This window comes from Nuphar pumila, chromosome 10, assembly GCF_984573655.1.
Source record: "Nuphar pumila chromosome 10, dmNupPumi1.hap1.1, whole genome shotgun sequence".
In the NCBI taxonomy this organism is placed as follows: Eukaryota; Viridiplantae; Streptophyta; class Magnoliopsida; order Nymphaeales; family Nymphaeaceae; genus Nuphar; species Nuphar pumila.
In genome coordinates, this window is record NC_143258.1 from 14,319,113 (window position 1) to 14,337,761 (window position 18,649).

Sequence of the window (18,649 nt, forward strand, 5' to 3'; positions counted from 1 at the left end):
TAGGTAGATGGTATATTGAGTGCACCGAGTAGTTGATAAACACCTCTAGAAATATCTTTCCCTTGGTCGTTTGACCATGATTGTCAAACCCATAGATGGTGATAGGATCTGGAATGTATTCTTCATCCTTGATCCCTAATGCTTTTGTTGTCATCTTGGGACATATATTGAGGCTGCTGCCTCTATCTACCAACACATGTGGTACCATCATTCCTCTCACTCGAACAACGATATACAAAGCATTATTATGAAAGGAATGAGGCTTTGAAAGGTCCTCATTCGAGAAAGTGATCGGCGCATTGGTCATGGCGGAGTTCACAATTTGTGCCATGTCTTCGGGTGTGGTACTAGGCTTAACTTTAATCTTTCTGAGTAGATCATCCAGTACTTGCTGATGCTTGCGGGAATTCTTGGCCAAGTCAAGAATGGAAACATTGGACAGAGCAGTCAAAGGCTTCTGACTTGAATTTTCTGGCCTGGGTTTGATGATTTGATTGAGGAAGTCAGGAATTCCCTTGGACTTGGGGGATGACTTTGCAGGTGCTTCAGAAACTTTAATCTTGCTGAATGCTGAGATTAGGTCCATCTTCTTAGAAGCTGGAGCTGTTTGTCGTAGCACTGACACCTGATGTTGAACTTAGAGATCTTGAATAGAACATGGCTTGATGTGTTCATGAGGTAGGAACGACTGTTCAGATACTACTGCTGTGGTGTGTGAAGGAAAGGGTTGCTTTAGAATATCCATTTTCTCTTCTTTATCTCCTTCCACTAAAAGATTTTTATCAATAAGATCTTGCACAATGTTTTTAAGAACAAAGCAGTTTTCAGTGTTGTGTCCCACTGTCCTGTGGAACTTGCAAAACTGATCTTTCCATTTCCCCATGGGTACGGGGGGATCGGCTAGTCTTGGTAACTTGACCATCTCCTTTGATAGCATATACTTAAGCACATCTTCGAGCGATTGATCTAAAGGAGTAAATTTTTTGTCATAGCTCCATTCTTCATGTTTGGCTTTTTCACGCAGTTTCGGCCCTTGATCCTGTTGAGGAGGCTTGCCGTATTGAGGAGCAGGATTTCCTTTCTGATCCCCTTTGTTATTCGAACTTCCTGCGTCGTAGCAGTAATCTTTCTTCTGCCCTTTATAATGGTTTCGACTCTTGTTGTTGTTATTAGCAAAATAGGTGAAGTGAGTTTTCTTCTTCTGTTCACCTTGGGGGGTATGCTTGGGAAATGTGAAGCCTTCGTAGACTCCATTCTCCACACTCAGCTAGAGCCATTCGGCTCTCTCAGTCAGCTCAATAAAAGTACAGGATGGTGTAGTAGAGATTAATCCTCTTAATGGTTGCGAAAAGTTGTTGAGGATCAATGATAGGGCATGCCTTTCTAAAATAGGATATTTCATTTTGTTATAGGCTGACCTCCATCTGTGAATAAAGTCCCGCACCTTTTCATTCTCATTCTGCCTTAGATTGCAGAGATGACTTAGTGTTGGGAGTGCCTCTGTGTTGAACAAGAAGCGTTCAATAAAAAAGTTTACAACTTTATCGAACTCTTTGAGCTCGATGGGATTGATATGCTCAGCATACCACTTAGCTGCAACTCCTTCCAAGCTGCAGGAGAAACATAGAAATAGTGCTCGGTTGTCCCTCTTGAACCTCGAGCACTCATCAAAGAAAGTGGCGAGATGAGCTTTTGGGTCGCCAGAACCATCGAACTTGATGAATTTACAGGGAAGGTTCTCTAGATCTTCATCACCTTCTAAGCCATCGTAAAAGTCCTCGCTAGTGAAGACTTTCCTGCCCTTGTCGCGGGCTTGTAGATCTTTAACAACTCAGGCCATTTCCCTGAACTGTGTTTGCAGGGGCGCTTCTGCGACCTGACTCTTTGATTTGCGGCATTTCCTTTGTTCTTGGCCCCATTTCTGAAATGCCGGAGGCACTTCATACTCTTTATCGGTGTCTTCGATTGAGTCTGTTCCGTCTGAGATCTCTTTCGGCTGAACTTGCTTTTTGGAAGCCTTCTTATCCCTCTGACTATGGAACTTCTCTCTAAATGGATTTCTTTTTGAGCTGGTCTCGGGCTGCTCATTCATCATCTTATTCATCATTTTTCGGAACATGGCATACATTTGCGGGTCTATGCCATCATCTTCTTGTTGCTGCTCTTGACTCCTCTCGGATCGCGGGGAGCCCATCTCTTCTTCTAAGGCCGACGAGTACTGAGATGCTGTTGTTCTTTTGCCTGATCTTGTCCGAACCATCAAATGTTATAGATGCTCTCTGCAGGGCAAAGACCTGATTAGATTCTGAAGGAATTGGTTTTTTTTTGGAAGAAATATTTGCTGAAAATATGGTAGACAATTTGAAAAAGATATTCCATTACTAGGGACTGAGTCATCGCGGGAATCACGACAATTGTGTTGTCATTCTTTTTTTGCAAGAGAAATAAACAACAAAAATATGCCTTGTTACCTAGGCGAGGTCGTCAAACCACAATAGAGAGAGAAAATTTTATTGGAATGAGAAAATTGGACTTTTATTGATCTTGACAAAGAGGTGGAGGACAAACAATTTGCCACCATTCATGATAATCGGCAGACACTCTAGGACCAGGGAAGATTTTGAGAGAAACAAAAGAATCTCAGTCGTAGTGGGCGGAATGATATGCCCCGGACCATTGTGCGGAAGTGAGACCGAATTCTGACATAGCTCCTGATAGTAGTCTGGCTTCAATGTACTGCTGCCTCTGAGAGAACTGCTGAACACACCGCTCCGGTTGGTAGTAAGTGCAGAAGAATGGTCCCAATAACTTGAACCGCTTGCCATAAGCATATGTATATCTGGGGGGAGACAATTGTCGATCAAAATAGTCCCAGACTATGTCATCCTTTTGAATGTTGTCGATCATGGACCAGTATTGTGCCACTGGAAGAAGTTCTTGACCATTATATCTGAAAGAGCTTGCTTGGGCTGGAACGTGTTGGAAGAACCAGGATTGAAGTGCGTAGATGCATCCTTCAACTAAAATGAATTCTCCGAGTGAGAAACGAGTCAGACCCTGATACAGGAAAGTGAGCGCTGTCATGGCTATGGAGAGACGGTTGGTTTGTCGACTTCCCTATCTTCTCATAAGTTGTATTATTCTGATGTCCATATAGTTTTGTCCATCTGGGAAGAGGGCTAATCCTACAGTGCATAAAACCATTGCATTCTGGATCCTTTATCTAGCTGTTCTTGATAACGAGCTGACTTTGACGAAGGTTCTATATTGGCGGTAAAACTCGAGCAGGTTGACATATTTATTTTCATCCAACTGGATTAGAGGCCAAGATCGGTGTCCTGTCATACGAGCTAATGAGTCTCGGGGGTCCAAACCCTTGACATTGATCAGGAATTGATGTTCTAGCAGATCTTCTGGTTGACCGACTGGTTCTGGTAATCCCATAATTTCTAAAAAATCATCCATTAAAAGGGTCATCTCTCCCCATGGGAACCAGAAGGTGCATGTCCGTGGATTCCATCGCTCTGCCATTGCATGGATCAGGTTATCGTTGATGGTCTGCTTTCTAACTGCTGACGCCAATTCTAATTCGCACTCGCTTAAATCGTCCGGGAACATTCGGGAAAAGCTTTTGAGCCAAGAATAGTACCACTGGGGAATGAAAGTTCTGGTGCTAAGGGCTTGATGTTCAGGACGACCTTGTCACACCTCATAGGAGATGTGACCTTCTGGAAAGATAGGATCGACTTGACTGGATGCCATCAGATTGAAAACAATAGGAAGACTCGGAATAAGACTTAGGAAAATATAGGAAATTTTAAAAAATTTACAGGCAGGATATAAAATGCAGCTGAAAATTCGAGATCCAGTAGAACGGGAGAATAGAAAATCACCTAGAGTTTTAAAAGAAATTGGATATTTTGAAAAGTCATCCAGGGTTTGAGAAAATAAAGGAAAAGGATGAGAATATGGGTATTTGAAAATATTTTGGAAAAATGTAAGAAAATAGAGGTAACATACAAACAATCACATCCTGCACAAACATTTATGCACATATAGCACTCCCTAAAAGGCTGACTCTAGATGCATCATTTTGAAAACAGTTGTAGGACCTTAATCCTAACTCTAGGTTCAGATCATCTTTGTCCAATCCAGTTATGCCGATATACCCGAATTAAAATCTGAGGTACGTGGCATACATTCTCAACTCCGGTTCTAAGGTAAGGTTTCCCAACATCCTTGAGCGCCTATCGATATACTTCAGAGTGTGGCTCGTTGTACGTGGTAGGGGGGCGTTAACCCAAATAATTGGCCCAGTTGTGAGGCTTTATCCCGAACTAGGGTTTTGGAAGATAGCCCAGCAACGTGAAGACCGAGTAAAAGTAGGTAAGGGAGGTTTGAAAAAATGATCACATGCAAGAAATAGATGGCTCTAAAACCTAAAGAGATAGACTTTTGAAAATCTTTGAAGAAGCATACATTGTTTGCATTCAGAACCTAAATTGAGGAGAGTTGTATTTAGACCTAAGTCTATGTGAGCATGAAAATATCTCCTCAATATAGTCCTACCAAACTATGCCTAGTCTATATGCAATCAATGCCAGCTAGGTCAGAATCTAGGCTCCTAGGTTTGCATGATATCAAAAGTAAAGAGCTGACATTTTGTGAACACAATTTCGATAATTGAATTAAATCAAGCACAATTTTTATCAGACAAGGACATGTTCCATCACGGTCACCAAACCTGTTATCGTCGCAAAATTTTTCCCGTCTTTCCTTCCCTGCGGAAGGGAGAGGAAAATGCTTTCGCGATTCCAACTTGACCGAATTTTGGAAATTGTTTCGAAATACTCGCCTTCGTTTTTTAAAATAGCGTGAAAATCCATGGGATGGGGCTTGACCTGTCGGTACGAGGTTCGACCGTTCCTGCCGCCTTTAACAGGGGTAATCGAACCAAGGACCAAAATGTGTGTTTGACTTAGTGAGATTCTCAAAATTGTGTTCTATCCTAAATGCACAGAGAATTCAAGCATGTGCTATGAGATTTTGTAAAATGCTAGTTGGAAAAAAAGATAATGTATGCTTAGAAAACATTGGGAGTTGAAAAGTATTTCTCAAGAAAAAGGTGGAAATCAGTCTCTTAGAAAATTTTGATGAAAAGGATTTGATATTTCGAGAAAATTTATGAAGATTTGGGAAAATCATGAATGGTTGAAAATCCTGGAAAAATAGAAGTGATTCTTGAGAAAAAGGTGAACACTGGAACAGAAAATGCTGATCAGGAAAATTCTGGTTTTGAAAAGTTTCTCAGGAAAATGAGCAAAAATTCATTGGAAAACTCTTTAGAGAAGAAAAATTGAAAGTCGGGAAATTGAAACCCTGAGAATCTTAACCTTGAAACACTTGGAAATCAATTTTGATTCTTGAGAAAGATGAGAAATTCCCTTTGAAAAGAATCTTAAGAAAATAACATTTTCCAGGGAAAATCACGGGAAAACTTGACTTGAAAAATCTGACTTTGAAAATTTTAGAAGTTTCTCGAGAAACTGATTTCCATGGAATGAAGTTTTCTCGAGAAAATCATGAGAAAAGTAGATGATGCCATGATGCAGATGATTTGGATGTATGAATGCACTTTGAAAAGATTTTCTGAGAGATTTTGTTGGAAAAATGTGTATTAAGTCAAAATAAATCCTTCACATATTCTGATGTCATGAATATGTTCGGAGTTTATTTGAGTTCATTCACAATATTTTGAAAATGAGAAATATGATGTGCATTTTTAAGATAGCCTAAGAGTGTAGGCTCAATGTGACTGGTAGAGAGATGATGGATCTGGGTCTCGTCCATATTCCGACTAGGGCCGTAAATATGGACTCCACCGAGTTCATCAACTCTCTAAGAGTTGGTGCACGTGCCATTCGTGTATATCCATGGTGATTTTGAAATAAAATGCATGATTCATAAGATCAGGATATTACAAAATCAAGCTACATGATATGCATCCTAATCTAAGCAGTAAAAGTAAATATTTTTCCAAATTGAATTGTTACATCTCTCACATAAAGCAACATAAATAAAAGAAAAACTCAAAGGGTATGCAAAATAAAGTACAAATTAAAACGATTAACTATTGTAAATGCTATACTAAAAACGATATTAGCAATTTAATTCTAAAAACTACAAAAACCGAATTACATTAGCTTGAGCTATACACATTAACATATTATAATCTTAAACCTAGGCTAAAATGCATCCGACAATATTCTCATAAACTACTACCAATAAAATGTAAAGGAAATCTAATTAACAGAAACACTTCATGAACAAACATCAAATAATCTAAAATTGCCTAACAACATGACGCTAACTAAGGATCTAAATGAAATTATACTAACACACGTTCATAACTGGAAATTGAAGCTATAACACACTGACATTAATCTAAACAACATGTTGTACTTAAATAAATAAAACAAAAAAAATGCTAAACAGGAATTTACTCCAATCGACTAACCTAAAACACAAAGAAATATAACAGCCATTAAATCTAAAATAATATTATAACAACCTAAAGCTAAACAGCACAATCAACAACCTGAACTAATTTATCAAAATATTGTTCTACCAAGAAACGCTACATTTAACTAACCTTAACTACCGATTTGAACTAATCTAAAAACATCGATATTAACATTGATCAAAATATATCCAAAAAACTACAAAACGAAATTAACTATGGAATTATCTACATAAGCTAATGATGATAAGAACACATTCAGACTTAACTATGATGAAGGAATAATGAAAACAAGCATGCATCACACAAACGAAAAGCCAATCACATGCACATTCACAATAGAAGCCAACGTTGGATTAAAAATATTATTTTAAATAACACAAAACCTAAACACCTCTACGTGATGTTCTATGCACGAAAAATCTATACTAAGGCTTGACGAAAAATAGAAAATCACAGCACACAAAACTCACGCACAGGATAGGTTTTAACTAGAAGAAAGGGATGAGAAGACCCACCTCCAGGGCGATCCGACGATTGAGGGGAAGAAGAGAGCGGACTTTGCTTGACTTCGCGCCACGAGGAACCTCGGGGATGTTGTCTAACATTTTTGTATTGTCTTCTTTGCAGGGATCCGCAGAATGGTGGTGCTCCAGGGTTCGGGGCCGACCGACCATGGAAGAGCGGGACCTCCACCATGATGGATACACTCCAGCTGCAGCTGCAAAGAAACAAATGCAAAGGTTAGTTCCAGCAGTGGGAGAAGAAGAACAAGATCTGAAAAGAAAAGAATGGGAGAAGAAGACGGCATCTCCATTGGTTTGGCATGACTTCCATGGCCAATCGTGGATGAGGAAGAACATGAATGGGAGGGGCGGCTGGGTAGAAGTGGTTGTGAGCAAGATTTGTTACCCTAGGGCACAAAAATCAAAGCAAAGACAGGGAATGGCTGGGCGTCATCTCCTCTATACACGATTTGCATAGTTTGGGCATTTTTTCAGAAAAGATGTTAAAAACAAAATAATTGCAGGGCGCCTCATGTAGGAGGGTTTTTTTTAGAAAATATTCTATGAAACTTAAATGGGCTGGAGCTGGAATGGATCTCTAAGTGTTTTGGTCCAGATCCAAGGTCCAATTGGACGTTTGGATCCAAATCCTTCAAATCTGCTCTGAGGTTTGACCCACTACACTATAAATGCCATAATTCCTTCATTTTAAGTCTGATTTCAATGAAATTCGAACCAAAGCTCTATAACATCATTATGCACCTAAGTGTGGACCTTAAACCTATGAATGATGCATTTATGCAGTGAAAAAATGTTAAGAAAACATAATATTTATGCATCATCAGTGACAGCAGTGTGGGTACAACAAGTGAGAACTTTGCTGTAAAGGGAGGTGATGCTATACTAAATCAGCATAAAAAAAGAAAAAAAGAAAATGGGAGTCTAACGGATGGAGTGGTGTTTAGGTAGTAAGGGAAATGTGTTGTTGTAGCGGCTAGCACAGGGTAGATGTGTGTTATATTGAGTTGCAGCCGGTAAAAAAAAATGATGACAGTGTTGTGGTAAAGAGGTGTACAGGTGAGTATAAGTGGTTGTGTGGTTAATGAGTACACGTTGGGGAGAATGAAGGTATAACAGAGCTGAAAATATCAACGTGACAAGTGGTAACGTAGATGATGCAGGGTTGTTGGGCTGCTGAGAAAAAATGGACATCAGATGAATGTTGCTATGCAACAACAGGTAAAGAAAGTGGATAACCTGTTGGAGATGTGGGTTAATGAAAAAAAAAATGTGACAAAGGGTGGCCTTGTTATAACGGGAGGTGTTGTTGTGGGATATTGGTTGAAAATGTTTCAATGAAGAACAAGGCCATTTACAGATGGTTTAAATAGTGTATATAGTAAGTGGTGCAATGAGGATGGTAAAAATAATAAAGAAGATGGGAAATGCATAGCTGATGAAACGAAGGAAAATGATGGCTCCTAAATGAAATCATACATTCAAACTTTAATGTATTAGCTTAATAGTTCATCCTGACAGATATTTCTAGAGTTTTGCAAAAAAGGAAGAAGAAGAAACACATACCTTCAAGATTCAGTTTATCATTTTGCAGAATATGAGAACATGGATCACTAGATTCTCTTAGAAATTAAACCGATGGTCCAGCTCAGCCATTAATTCTTTATAACTAATGAACCTTTCAAAATTCGTCGATGTTCCAAATGCACCATCCTTCCCTTGATTGTTGCCACTGTATTAAAGCATATACCTTATGACGCAAGAACACTAACAGTGATTACATAGCAATTGATCTTCCCCTTTGGCTTTACATGGTCAATCACCTTCAACATGTTGAATATATACAATAGTTGAGGTTTCAGGTTGGTTCATCATTGCATAATTTGCTGATGAAAAACTGCTCAAAGAAACAAGGGAAAAATTTCTGATCGAAGTCAGAAGACAACACGCCAGCAACGTTTAGGCAAGCGAAAGTTAACAAGAATGGTGGTAAATGGAGATGGAATATCCCAATGAAACTGGAAGTGGGTTGGACAGTGTCGTTATCCTTGAGCTTACGAGTTATTATGCAAAGTTCTCCCTAGATCAAAATAGGGATATGATCTCCAGGATATTCAAAATTAGCATCACATGCTGAGGGTATGTTTTCTTCTCTTTCTTTTTTTAGACTATCCAGCATCCTGTGTTACTGCTGTCAACACATTGTTGAGCAGGAAAACTATCCTTGCAACCTCATTTGCCACTGTACTCAGTGTGAGTGTATTGGCTTCAACTGGGAGATGAGGATCAATATGAAAGTGCAGTAGGATCAAGGCAACAAGCACTAGAGGGGGGGTGAATAGTGCTTTTAAAAATTGTCTGCGGAATTTTGACGGATTTTGCAATTCGCAAAGCAAACACACAAAGAACACAAAAATTTATCCTGGTTCGGTCTTTCCCGACCTACATCCAGTCCCCAAGCAAAACCAACTTGAGATTTCCACTATCAACCTTGTGTAACTACAAGATCATACAGACCAAATCCGGTCCCACTTTCAGTAACACACCTACTGAAAGCAAACAACTCCTTTAAACCAAGGAGTCCTTCCTTTTACAGAAAATTAAAACAAGTAACAACTTACAATATAACCTATGAGCCCTTCTTATGAATGAAAATGAGATGCAATTGACTTTTGAGGTTGTTGAAATACTCTACTCACGAATTCACTGTCTCTCAAAGGAATTTGAGTGAAAAACTTAAGTGAAAAATATCACGTGAGTGAGGAAATGAATATGAGTAAGTAAAGAGTAATTGATTCAAATTGATTGAATTGTCGTGCTTTTGAGTGTAAAATGCACTCATATTTATAGTTGAAATATTTCATACGTTGAGGGTATGAAAGGGTGTCAAAACAGTCTATTTGGAATGATCAAAACGTTTGAAAAATGAAAAGACGGCTTTTTTAAAGTTTCAGGAAAAACGGCAAAATTAGTCGACTGGAACAGTAGTTAGTCGACTAATAATTAGCTATTAGTAGACTGACAGTTATCGTCGGTCGACTGATCTGTTTATCGAGCCGTTTGAAAATCTGAAGTTTTGAAACTTAGTCGACTAGAGAAAAAGTTAGTCGACTAATAATATCATCAGTAGACTGAAAAACCTTTCAGTCGACTGCTGCTAAAATTTTTTGAAAAACAGAAGTTTTGTCCAGTCGACTGATAAAAGCATTAGTCGACTGCTGCTAAATTTCCAGAAAACACATGTTCTGTCCGGTCGACTAATAAAACCTTTGCTCGACTAATTTGATAAAAATGACATTTTGCTTAGAAAATTTGGCGCGAAAGGATTAGTCGACTGGTGAGTCTATTGGTCGACTAATAAACACGAAAATTTAAAAAAAGAGTTTTCTAAAAAGATTTTCATAAAGGGTTCTTTTAGAAAAGTTTTTCTAAAGACTTTTTAGCTGAAATACAACTGAAATATCCACTCTAAGTAAGGCTCTTACAAGAATCTAAGATTTTAATGAATTTAACATTTGCACACTAGTCTTCAAAAATTCTTCATCGAATTCTTCAATGTTTGTCATATTTCTTCATTGCCTTAGCTGAAATGCAGTTGATTCACTTGCTCATCATTAAAACCTTGTACTTGAAGTATCATGTACGGCTTCATTGTCATAACAATCTCCCCCTTTTTGATGATGACAAACTAATCAAAAAATGGAGCATTTAGATACATAGATGGAGATTTTACTCCCCCTATCAATATGATGCACAACATTAAAAGTTAGTACATTCAAGGCACATATATCACATATTGATTGATTTGCATTTCCACCATTACTTCATGCATTTTTTTAAAACTTTTTATAATTGCAATTTTCAATGCTTTCACATGATGTAATTTCCATGTCATAATGCAATATGCAATTTCTATCTTTTTCTCTTAATTTCTCATGCAAGTTCTATCTTTTTCTCTTGCAATTTTCATGCATGTGTCTACCGAGTTCTATCTTTTTCTCCCCTTTGTCATAATAAAAAACAGTAAGGGCAGACATAGCATAAGCAAAATGTAAGTTCAAGTTCAAAATATTACAACCCATAAAGTATCAAAGTTTAGTAAAGACAGAAAGCAAAGATCAGAAAAGTGAGTTGAGCAAGTCCTTGATTGCAGTAATATCTTTCTAAATTGAAGAAAGTTGTTGAGTCACATCTTCACGAAAAGTGTGTTGATGCAGCTCCAAAGCTTCCAGTCGCTGCAAAACTTCATCATTGTCTTGACTAATAGAAAATTTCTTTCGTTTTGCTTGAAATGAAGGTGTCACAGAAGATGGTGAGGGTTCAGAAATTGATGGTTCAGTTTGATCAAAGTTTAAAGGAGGCAAATAATTTTCATTCGTTTAAAAATAGTTTAATCAAAGAACTCCTTTTGCTCAATATATTTTTCATTGGTTAAGGGTACTTTGAAATATTTGAAAATATGAATAAGAAGACATCCATACGGAAGAAATGATTTTTGTTTCCACAAATAAGTAAAATACACGTTGGCCCAATTTACAGAAATATTTTCAAATAAGACAAAAAGAGCCCTAGAAAGATCTGTGGAATAATAATCAAAAGAAATAGTTTTAGGTAGAACATTATGGGCAAGAATTCGTCCAGCAATGCGTGCACGAGTTTGAAGATTGGTATTTTTGAAAGGAGGACAATGAGGTGCACCGGGAAGAAGAATTTGTTAAAAAATTCTTTCATTATTAAGTTCAATAGTATTGAAAAGAGTGTTTGAAGGTGGAATTTCTAGGATTTGTCCAAGTAGTTTAGAATCAAACTCAATTTCAACATCACGAACAAGAGAGGAAAGGATTTCAGTTTCATGATCAATTTGTAAATTTGTGTCAAACAAGTGGATCAGAAAAGGATAATGAAGGGGGTCTGCACAGGCATAAAAAAGATGTGAAATACCTGGAAATAATTCTCTGATTTTGTAATGAGAAAACAGGTGAAAGAGGACATTTCGGCCTGGTAAAATAGGAAGTGTAGAAATCGATCCAAAAGTATCATATAAAAGAGGATTTCGAAGTAGTCTGAGAGAAAATCCATGTCTTGCTGGAGGTGTAGTAGGAGGAGAACCTTTTGCGGATGCAGACTTCTGACGAGGCATGGTTGAAACAGATTCACCTAAAAACTCACAGTTGCAGAGAGTGATTGATCAACACAGTTATTGAGAGGAACAATTGGAGATGGTGTTGATGTCGGCTTTCAAATGACGTCCGGTGGGATGAAGATATCTGTCGTCGTGCAACAGAAACACTTTATGCAGAGTGAACGATGTGCCTTCAAATTCGTTGGTAGTGGCCAAAATAATCAACAGTAACAACCCACTGAAAAGGGATGTCGATTCTCCATAGATTTTAGGCAAGAGGGAAGAGACGAGGAGGAGTCCGCGGTGGATGACGGCAGGTGAGAGGAGGCTGCCACAAGGGGATTCCGGCGAAAAGTCAAGAGACTCCCTGTCACGGCCAGAAGATTCCGGCGAGGAGAGATTCGAACGACACTCCGAGGGTTTTTCGGAAGAGAGAGAGGAGAGAGAGAGAGGGTTTCATTTTTCAAAGGGTTTCGTTTAAGAAAAACGAAAAGGTGCGTAAAAATGAAACGATGCGTTAAAAACCAAGGGGTATCGGGTCCTTTTAAAAATATCAGTCAACTAGAATTTTATCGATCGACTAATAAGGTGTGATTCCTTTTGTAAAATTTTTAAAGCATCAGTCGACTAGAAATTTATTGGTCGACTAATATGGTGCAATTTTGAGATTTTGTTCAAAAATCAGCATTTTATAAATTCAAAAACGAGCAAATGCCTAGTTCTCTCCTAATTCTCATAAAATCTTCATTTTTAAGTGGTTTAGTGAAGATATTAGCATGTTGTTCATTAGTGGAAATAAAATTTAACGAAATGTCTCCTTTTAACACATGATCTCTTAAGAAATGATGTCTAACTTCAATATGCTTAGTTCTTTAGTGTTGAACATGATTTTTCGAAAGATTTATAACACTAGTGTTATCACAATAAATAGTTGTTGTGGAGTAATTCAAACCAAAATCTTTTAAGGTCTGTTTCATCCATAGTACTTATGAACACGCTAAACTAGCTGCTATATATTCTGCTTCAGTTGTTGAAAGTGACACTGAATTTTGTTTTTTACTAAACCAAAAGACTAAGGAATTTTCTAAGAAATAACAAGTTTCGCTAGTACTCTTGCGATCAGATTTACTTCCTGCAAAATCTGTATCACTATATGAAACTAAATCAAAGGAAGATGATTTTGGGTAAAACAAACCAAAATATGAAGTATCTTTCAAATAACAAAGAATTTGTTTTACTGTAGTTAAATGAGATTCCTTTGGATTAGCTTGAAATCTTGCACACATACAAACACTAAACATTATATCAGGTCGACTAGCAGTTAAGTATAATAGAGATCCGATCATACCTCTGTAGAGCTTAGTATCTACATTTTTACCATTTTCATCTTTATCAAGAGAAGTAGTTGTACTCATAGGATTTCTTCTTGATTTCGATGAGTCCATCGCAAATCTCTTGAGAAGTTCTTTTGTATACTTAGCCTGGTTGATGAAGATTCCTTCTTCAGTTTGCTTTATTTGAAGTCCAAGGAAGTAGTTTAATTCGCACATCAAGCTCATTTCAAACTCTTCCTGCATAGCTTTAGCAAATTCTTTACAAAGAGAATCATTAGTAGAACCAAATATTATGTCATCAACATAAATTTGCACAATAAGAATATCTGAATTAAGATTTTTAATAAATAAAGTGGAGTCCACCCGACCAATGGAAAAACCAGATTATTCTAGAAAATTTTGTAGTCTTTCATACCACGCTCTTGGTGCTTGTTTAAGTCCGTACAAAGCTCTTTTTAATTTGTAGACTTTTTCTGGATATTTCTCATTTTCAAAGCCTGGAGGTTGCTCTACATAAACTTCTTCATTGATGTGTCCATTTAAGAATGCACTCTTAACATCAATTTGATATAACTTAAAATTCATGTAACTAGCAAAAGCAAGCATCATTCGAATTGACTCCAATCGAGCCACTGGTGCATAGGTTTCATCAAAATCTATGCCTTCTTCTTGATTATAGCCTTGTGCAACTAGTCTTGCTTTGTTTCAAATGACTTCACCATTTTCGTCCAGCTTATTTCGGAAGACCCATCTTGTTCCAATTACTGGATGATCCTTTGGTCTATCAACTAGATCCCATACATCATTCCTAGTAAATTGGTTAAGTTCTTCAGTCATGGCCAAAAGCCAAAATTCATCATCACAAGCCTCATTGATATTCTTTGGTTCTATTTTAGATATGAAAGCAATATTTGCAATATATTGCAATTGCCTTCTAGTTTGGACACCACTCTTTATATCTCCAATAACTTGTTCATGTGGATGATTGGGAACTTCTTTCCAAACCGGTTGAAGAGGAACATTATCTTGAGAAGTACTCTCTATCAAAGGTTCTTCTTGAAGTATTACTTCTTCTCCTTCGCTTAGAGGTATAATCTGCTAACATTTCTCATCAAATGCAACATGTAAAGATTCTTCAATGCAAGATGTTCTTTTATTAAAAACACGATAAGCTTTACTTCTAGAAGAATATCCAAGAAATATTGATTCATCTGATTTTGAATCAAAGTTATCAAGATTATCTTTGGTATTTAACAAGAAGCATTTACTACCAAAATTTTTGAAATATGAGATCTTTGGTATACGATTATAATACAATTCAAAACATGTTTTATGTAAAATTGGTCGAATAAGAACACGGTTTAAAATATAACATGTTGTATTTATTGCTTCAGCCCAAAAGTATTTTGGTAAATTTTTATCTTGAAGCATGGTTCTAGCACATTCTTGCAAAGTTCTATTCTTTCTTTCAACAACTTCATTTTGTGGAGCCGCTCTAGGAAAAGCAAAGTTGTGAGATATACCATGTAAATCACAATACTTTAGAAAAGATTCATTTTCAAATTCACCACCATGATCACTACGAATTTTAATTATAGATGTAGATTTTTCATTTGTAATTCTTCTACAAAGTTTGGAAAATTCAGAAAAAGCATCATTTTTGCTTTTTAGAAAAATCACCCATGTAAATCAAGAATAATCATCTACTATAACAAAAGCATACTTGCTACCATTCAAACTTTGAATTCTAGATGGTCCAAATAGATCTAAATGTAAAAGTTCAAGAGGACGTTTTATTGAAACTATATCTTTTGCTTTAAAAGAACTCTTGATTTGTTTACCCATTTGGCAAGCATCACATATGTGATCCTTCTTATATGGTATTCTAGGTAGGTCTCTTACAAGATCATTCTTGAATAACTTGGAAATAATTTTAAAGTTAACATGTCCAAGTCTCTTGTGCTATAACCATTGAATTTCATTTGAAACAATAAGACATTTTTCATTAAAAGTGGGTAACTCATCTAGATAAAGTTCATACACATTGTTCCTTCTTTTACCTTTAAAAATAATCTTTTTAGATTGAAAATCAGAAATTAAGCATAAATCATGTTCAAAAGAAACAAGAAAACCTTTATCACATAATTGACTAATTGATAATAAATTATGCATTAAACCATCTACTAAAAGAATATTTTCTATCAAGGAAAATTTTGGATTACCAATATTACCAATACCTATTACTTTTCCCTTGTTATTGTCACCAAAGGTGACGGTTCCTCCATCCTTATTTTGGAGGATGGAAAATAACTCTGGCCTTCCAGTCATATGTTTGGAACAACCGCTATCCAATATCCATTTGCTCCTTATTTTATGTACCTACAACAAAATTAGAAGACAAAGCATTTGACCCCTTTCTATTTTTTGGTCCATGAGAGTTAGTCTTAGGAACCCATATCCATTTGGATTTTGGTTTCCTTTGATAATAAATATTCTTTTTATAAAAAGATTTAGCATTTCTAGAGTAATCATGTCTAGGCTTATAAGCATTATAAGTTCTATGATTAGATGTATTTCTAGAAAATTTAGTTCTTTGAACAAATGGTTGAGAATATTGTCTTAGATTTTTCACAACATAGTTTGGTCTATTTTGAGTTTCAAAGAAGCTATATCCCAATCTGGTTTTATTAACCGAGCATCTTTGAGAACCAAGAAGTCTTTTTAGATTCTCTTGACCATTTGTGAATTTAGTCACTATAGAAAGAAGATCATTTGATTTTTCTTTTAGACTAGTTATTTCTTTTTTTAAGAGATTGGTTCTAATTCCAATTTCTTTTATCTCAAATTCTTGACAAAAGTTTTCCTTCTTAAGATCTTCTATCTCTTGAAGTAACACTTTGTTTTGAGAGTCAAGAGTTGAATTCTCAGTTTTTAATTCTTTGCTTTTAGAACTTAGACTCTTAAATTTAGCATATAAATCATTGAATGCTTCTAATAAATCATCATAGTCAAATTAACTTACCGAATCTTCTTGTGCTACAAAGCACATGTTGGCAACTTCTTTATTTGATTCTTCATTGAAAGATGAGTCACTATCATCCCAACATGCTTGAAATGCCTTTTTCTGCTTGAATTGGTCATTAGGCTTGATTTTGAGAAGAGGACAATCTTTCTTGATATGTCCTGCCTTTTTGCAGTTAAAGCACTTGACTTCATTTGGATTGGAAGAATTCGCTTTCTTTACCTTTCTTTAAAATCTTCCCTTTTTGATGAATCTTTTGAATTGTCTTGTAATAAGGGTAATATCTCCATCTTCATCTTCTTCTGAATTTTCAGAGTCAGAAGTAGCCTTAAAAGCAAGAGATTTCTTCTTGGGTTCTTCTTCTTGTCTGTCTTGAAGTTAAACTTCATATGTCATTAAGTTACCAACCAAATCTTCAAGAGTGAGAGTGTTTAAATCATTTGCTTCCTCAATAGCTGTAGTTTTTCCCTCCCATTCAGGAGTTAAACACCTTAGGATTTTTCTGACTAAATCCAGTTGTGAATATTCTTTTCCAAGGGATTTCAGAGTGTTAGTGATATCGGTCATTCTTGTTACCATGTCTGATATAGATTCATTTTGCTTCATTTTAAACAATTCAAATTTATGAACTAAAGAAGCGATTTTAGATTCCTTTACCTTTGACGTACCTTCATGAGTCACAAGAAGAGTATGCTAGATTTCATTTGTTGTAGAGCATTGAGAGATGCGATTGAATTCTACCTTGTCAACAACACAATACAATGCATTCATAGCCTTGGCATTAAGTGAATCAGTCTTCTTTTTTTCATCGGTCCATTGACTGAAATCAGTTGATGACATTTGGTACTTTTCTGAAACAACTCTCCAAATTTCGAGATCCATAAATTGCAAGAATATTGTCATTCTCACTTTCCAGTATCCATAGTTTGTTTCGTCGAAGAGAGGAGGACGAACAGAGGAGCATCCTTCTTTGTGCTGAGATATTGTAGTTGTCATGCTAGATGATGGTCAAATCAAATAAATAGCAAACCTGCTTTGATACCAAATGAAAGGGCAGTAGAATCGAGACAACGAGCACTAGAGGGGGGTGAATAGTGCTTTTAAAATTTGTCTACAGAATTTTGACGGATTTTGCAATTCGCAAAGCAAACACACAAAGAACACAAAAATTTATCCTGGTTCGGTCTTTCCCGACCTACATCCAGTCCCCAAGCTAAACCATCAACCTTGTATAACTACAACAACATACAGACCAAATCCGGTCCCACTTTCAGTAACACACCTACTGAAAGCAAACAACTCCTTTAAACCAAGGAGTCCTTCCTTTTACAGAAAATTGAAACAAGTAACAACTTACAATACAACCTATGAGCCCTTCTTATGAATGAAAATGAGATGCAATTGGCTTTTGAGGTTGTTGAAATACTCTACTCACGAATTGACTGTCTATCAAAGGAATTTGAGTGAAAAACTTAACTGAAAAATATCACGTGAGTGAGGAAATGAATATGAGTAAGCAAAGAGTAATTGATTCAAATTGATTGAATTGTCGTGCTTTTGAGTGTAAAATGCACTCATATTTATAGTTGAAACATTTCATACGTTGAGGGTATGAAAGGGTGTCAAAACAGTCCATTTGGAATGATCAAAACGTTTGAAAAATGAAAAGACACGCCTTTTTTAAAGTTTCAGGAAAAACGGCAAAATTAGTCGACTGGAACAGTAGTTAGTCGACTAATAATTAGCTATTAATAGACTGACAGTTATTGTCGGTCGACTGATCTGTTTATCAAGCCGTTTGAAAATCTGAAGTTTTGAAACTTAGTCGACTAGAGAAAAAGTTAGTCGATTGATAATATCATCAGTAGACTGAAAAACCTTTCAGTCGACTGCTGCTAAAATTTTCTGAAAAACACAAGTTTTGTCCAGTCGACTGATAAAAGCATTAGTCGACTGCTGCTAAATTTCAAGAAAACACATGTTTTGTCCGGTCGACTAATTTGATAAAAATGACATTTTGCTTAGAAAATTTGGCGCGAAAGGATTAGTCGACTGGTGAGTCTATTGGTCGATTAATAAACACGAAAATTTAAGAAAAGAGTTTTCTAAAAAGATTTTCATGAAGGG